The 6,000-nt window shown below is 45.3% G+C and overlaps 1 protein-coding gene across 2 annotated transcripts in view; it reads left to right on the top strand.

The window, feature by feature from the left end:
- Positions 1-783: 783 nt before the first annotated feature.
- The window catches only part of tbxas1 (thromboxane A synthase 1 (platelet)), a 232,902-nt gene continuing 227,685 nt past the window's right edge, over positions 784-6,000 (top strand). For both annotated transcript variants that reach the window (XM_072552486.1, XM_072552484.1), the window contains exon 1: positions 784-868. The gene's annotated coding sequence lies outside the window, so the exon portion shown is untranslated. The remainder of the gene's footprint in view (positions 869-6,000) is intronic.

Below are 6,000 nucleotides of genomic sequence, written 5' to 3'. Positions count from 1 at the left end.
ATCAAGAATGTCGGAAGAAACACTGACATCTGAAATGTTTCTTCTTGTTATTCGTTACCTTACAAATATAAAGCCTCCTCTTTATAAGACTCCGAAATGAGATGGGGCGGGGGGTGGATGCTTGTCATCTGAAATATTATATATTTACGAAATACTATACTGTGTATCCTAGAGATTTATGGCCAGCCACTCAAAAAAAAAGCAGAAGGTGCCAACTGTGATCTCGTTCTAGATGGTGCTTTTGTATTGATTTTCCACTGACATTTGCAAAACAGAAAGATGAATATTAATAATGCAGTGTTGCCAAGACTCACAATCTCATTAACGATTTATTGACTTTTAACAAGTGTGATTCACCAAGAGCAGAGATAGACGTTTTTTTCTCAGCTCCGGCCCACTTCTACCCAAAGAATAACCTGCGTCAAAGCAGCCGCACAGACATCAATAAATCATTAGCTCATTGATTTCTGTTGACGATTTTAATAAATTGGGTTCAAATAGTCCCCCGAACTTCACTTCTCTTTTGGTGGATGCTGTTCTGCCGCGTCAGTGCTTCCTTCAGATGATCTAGCCGGTGCAGTTGATGTCAATGTACAGTACAAGTACTTCACTGAGTTTTCAACAAGTCATTGATCAAAGTTTACATCTGGCTTGGGCTGATACATCGTCAGCTGATTGACAGCACGCGGAGCCTTGTGGGAACTGTAGTCCACCCTCGCCGCCACCGCCTATTGGACTCGAGCTGAGGGCTGTTGAGGGGAGGACTACAATTCCCAGACGGCCCCGCGCGCAGTGGCGACGGTGACCCAGCCGAAGAGGAGGTGGAGGTGGTAGCAGCAGCAGCAGCAGCAGCAACAACATTGTTGAGGTGAGGGTTTAGGCTCGGTTTGGAGGAGGTAGAGGACGGCTTCCTGGGAGAGGGGTTGGTCGGTAATATTGGTGATGGAGCACTGATGGTCGACCCCACACTTTGCACGCAACACGCCCGTCTTTTAGCGTCCAGCCGCGGTCATATTGTCATGTTGCTAGGGAGAGGCCCCCAGGTGGATGCAGGCCCCCAGGTGAATGCAGACCCCCAGGTGGATGCAGACCCCCAGGTGGATGCAGGCCCCCAGGTGGATGCAGGCCCCCAGGTGAATGCAGACCCCCAGGTGGATGCAGACCCCCAGGTGGATGCAGACCATTTTAAGGTTGAGTACAATATGAGAATCACCTTCTGCCTCAAACAGTTGCAGCAGAGTTGTGGCTAGGAAATGAACGAATGGCAATGCCTTTAGTCTCCACGGAACTTAGACTGAGAAGATTTCTGTTCATCCAGAACTGGATTTCAGGCCAACAATGTGAGATGTGGTGGTATGATAGATCTGGGTGTCGCCATTTTACTTCTGGAATGCAGGCCCCCAGGTGAATGCAGACCCTCAGGTGAATGCAGGCCCCAGGTAGATGCCTTCGTTCCCTTGTGTCCTGACCCAAGAATCACTTGATCTGGCTCCTGGCTCCCTCATGTCGGTCGCCTGTGTTCCATCTGGGCCACCTCCACTGGCACACATTCACCTTTGGCTTGGCACCAGGCAGGAGAAGATGGAGGGGAGAACTTTTTTCTGCCTGAGCTGCTGTGATTTCCAGCATTTTTGTTTCGTTTTCAGTTCTGATTCCAACATCTGAGGTAATTTGCTCTGATGGAGGGGAGACCCTGGTCTTAACCCTGCAGCTGAGAGGCGTTGAAGCCAACAGTTAAGATGTCTCTGTTGTGGGGGACTCTTAGTGCAGTCGTAGCCCCCCCAACCCCTTGATGAGGATGCCTGGGTTCAAGTGCTCCCTGCTCCAGAGGGGTGATAACATCTCTGAACAAGTTAATGAGAAAAATAGGTTACTAATAATAAACAACGAGGCATTTGTCTTTGGAATGAAGCTCCAAATCGAATATTGGTGCTAAAGGTCGCATCACCATCTTCAAAGATTGTTCTTCCTGGTCAGCTTTCTGCCCTGCATCGAAACCTAAGTGTTGGATCTCATTAATGGGATCTTAGATTAGTTTTTTTAGATTAGATTCCCTACAGTGTGGAAACAGGCCCTTCGGCCCAACCAGTCCACTCTGACTCTCTGAAGAGTAACCCTCATTTCCCTCTGACTAATGCACCTAACATTATGGGCAATTTAGCATTCCCAATTCACCTGGCTTGCACATCTTTGGACTGTGGGAGGAAATCGGAACAGGAGGAGGAAACCCACGCAGACACTAGGAGAATGTGCAAACTCCACACGGTTGCCCGAGGCTGGAACTGAACCTGGGACCCTGGTGTTGTGAGGCAGCAGTGCTAACCACTGAGCCACCATGCTGCCTATATTGTCTGCAATTGGTTACTGAATACCAGTGACTACACTGCAAAAGATGTGACCATTTCTTTTTACCTTCTCTGTTCAATATTTGTGATGAGTTGCTCTCCTGGGCCAGGGAATTAGGTAACTGGCAAATTACGCATGTAGTCAATTCCACTAGGTACACTAGGACAGTGTAAGGCTGCAGATGCTGGAAATAAACGTCAATAGATGTGAACCTGGATGAGTCTTGACGAAGGGTTTCGGCTTGAAAAGTTGACTTTCCTGCTCCCTGGATGTTGTCTGACTTGCTGTGCTCTTCCAGCTTCACATCTATTGACTCTACTAGTTGCACACCTGCCAAAGCTGGAACGACTCCTCGAGGCCATAATTGAAGGACTGCAGAGATCTCAAAAATATGTCAGACAGAAGCGGTTACTGAAATAGAGGCAAGGTAATGGAGGGGTTGAAAAAAGAAGATGAAGACTTTCGAACTAGATCAGTGAGCATGTGAGTGATAGAAGAGTAGGGTTTGATGTGATTTGATGTAGGGACAGCAGAGTATTAGATGATGTCACATTTACTTAGATTGGAGGCTGGGTGCTGACGAGGTGTGTTTTGATATATTCAAAACTAGAGTGAAGGTTTCAGCAGGAGGAGGGCAGTTTCAAGAGTTGAAGTAACTGTTCTTGGCAGTATTGCAGATACGTAGTTGGAAACTTATTTTAAGGTTGAGTACAATATGAGAATCACCTTCTGCCTCAAACAGTTGCAGCAGAGTTGTGGCTAGGAAATGAACCAATGGCAATGCCTTGAGTCTCCACGGAACTTAGACTGAGAAGATTTCTGTTCGTCCAGAACTGGATTTCAGGCCAACGATGTGAGATGTGGTGGTATGATAGATCTGGGTGTCGCCATTTTACTTCTGGAATCTCGATAATGTCATTGAGGGCAGGTTAGAAATCAGACATGAAAGGCAAGGGATAATCTTTGAGTCTGGAGGTAATAGTTCAGGAATGCAAAGAGAAACTGCACAAGGTGATCCTCTGACTTTAACTGGATGGATAGGAATGGGGCCAAGTGAAGAATGTCCTACTTAGACATATACCTGAGAGAAACATAATCAGTAGGTGAATCTGGTGACTGGAGTGGATGATCACATCATAGAACATAGAAAATTACAGTGCAGTACAAGCTCTTTGGCCTTTGATGGTTTCACAGGTTGACGCAACAATCTGAAGCCCATCTAACCTACACTATTCCATTTTCATTCAATGTCCTATATCTATCACCCTTCAATTTAAAGCTATGTCCCCTTGTGCTAGCCATCACCATCCTAGGAAAAAAGTTCTCACTGTTCATCATATCCAATCCTCTGATTATCACGTATGCCTCAATTAAGTCACCTCTCAACCTTCTCACTAACGAAAACAGTCTCTAGTACCTCAACCTTTCCTCATAAGACCTCCCCTCCATACAAGGCAACATCCTAGTAAATCTCCTCTGCACCCTTTCCAAAGCTTCCACATCCTTTCTATAATATGGTGACTAGAACTGTACACAATACTCCAAGTGCGGCCGTACCAGAGCTTTGTACAGCTGCAACATGACCCATGGCTCCGAAACTTGATCCCTCTACCGATAAAAGCTAACACACCATATTCCTTCTTAACAACCCTATCAACCTGGGTGGCAACTTGCAGGGATCTATGTACATGGACAGCAAGATCTCTCTGCTCATCTACACTATCAAGAATCTTACCATTAGCCCATCATGGTCACAGTCAGGTCAGCTGCCATTTGTGATTGTGATCAGATTTCTGTCTCTAGTCTAATAAGAGGAATTAAAATCTGGAGTTGCAGGGAAGATGGAAATGGATTATTTTTATCCCATTCAAGGACTTGGAATTGGAAATGGAAAAGGAATTTGGGGATAGGGCAGCAGTTTTTGAAATTGGAGGTAGGGTTAAGGATGCATTAGGATTAGGGTTTTGTGATGATGGCAGATTTGAAATACAGGGGTAGTAACTGAGGACAGGAGGCCTAACAACAGTAGCCAGCCCACTTTCACCTCTATTTTAATTTAGCCCCCTCCCCTTCTACCTCCTCTTTGGTCTGCATTGCCCTTAACAGGCTTTGCATGTAAATTTTTCAATTGAAAACATGGGTGATGTACTGGTGGTGAGTGATTGATGAAAAAAATGCCATGGGCGTTTTGGTGGTGGGGAATGTTGTGTGTAAGGGCAGTTCTGGATATTAAAAAGACACATCAGCTAACATTGAGGTTCAGAAAGGAAATTGGCTGGTCAGTAGTTTTGTAGGGGAGAGTTCGGAGGGACTGGATGCCGGGTCAGAGGTTTCTTAAAAGAGTTAAGATTGGAGTGGGAATGACAGGAGGACAATCTCAAAAAGGGTGAGACCAAGAAAGAAAGGTGTCAGTGCGGGAGCACTTTGTGGCCAGCGACCATAATTCTATTAGTTTTAAAATATTGATGGAAAAGGATAGACCAGATCTAATAGTTAAAATTCTAAGTTGGAGGAAGGCCAATTTGGATGGTATGAGGCAAGAACTTTCAAAAGTCGCTGGGTGCAGATGTTAACAGGTAAAGGGATGGCTGGAAAATGGGAAGCCTTCAAAAATGAAGCAATGAGGCTCCAGAGACAGTATGTTCCTGTTTGGGTGAAAAATAAGGCTAGTAGGTGTGGGGAATGCTGGATGACTAGAGAAATTGTGGTTTTACTCAAGAAAAAGAAGAAAACATATGTCAGGTATAGACGGCAGAGATTGAGTGAATCCTTAGAGGAGTATAAAGGCAGTAGGAGTATACTTAAGAGGGAAATCAGGAGGGCAAAAAGGGGACCTGAGATAGCTTTGGGAAATAGGGTTAAGGAGAATCCAAAGAGATTTTTAAAATAAATACATTGAGGACGAAAGGGTAACTATGGAAAGAATAGGGCCCCTCGAAGATCAGCAAGGCAGCCTATGTGTGGAATAGCAGGAGATGGGGGAGATACTAATTGAGTATTCTGCATCATTGTATAATGTGGCGAAGTCATTGAAGATATAGAATGTGGGGAAATAGATGGTGACATCTTGGTGATTAAAGTTAAGTATTACCTTCCTAGAATAAGTAGAAAATAAAGAAATAAATTCTTGTGTTAACATTAAAGTCTTCCTTAAAGTACAAAATAAGGAATTAGAAGTTCAACAGCCTTTGGGTTCTCCACTTATCTTGCTCTCTGCAGAAGTCAGCTGCCTGTTCTCGACACTGCCACCGTAGAACTAGGGGACTTCCCTCACTGCTCACTCTTGGCACATTGGGCCGCGATGCCATCACTGCTGCCAAAGTTGCTGCCCCCTTCCTATCTCCCCTGGCCTCTAGACCATGCCTGGGCAGGACCCATTCATACACCGAGTCGAGAAACCACCACGAGCTGCCAAGAGACCAGGTTGAGACCCTGTTAGAAGCTGTCAAGCGGTCGGGCCAAGACACTGCCACGGGTACCCTGCTGGGTCTATGCTGAGGCTGGAAAGAAACGCCAAGGGATAAAGAAAAACAAAGAGGGAAAAAAAAGAGAGGAAATGATAAATAAATGGACAGAGCAGATGATACAAAAATAGGAGGAAAGGCAGGCTGTGAGAGGGATGCAGACAATTTACAGAGAGATTTTTGATCGGTT

The sequence above is a fragment of the Chiloscyllium punctatum genome, chromosome 32 (genome assembly GCF_047496795.1).
Source record: "Chiloscyllium punctatum isolate Juve2018m chromosome 32, sChiPun1.3, whole genome shotgun sequence".
Lineage (NCBI taxonomy): Eukaryota > Metazoa > Chordata > Chondrichthyes > Orectolobiformes > Hemiscylliidae > Chiloscyllium > Chiloscyllium punctatum.
Note: the sequence above shows the minus strand (reverse complement) of the source record. Positions and strands in the feature narration are given on the sequence as shown.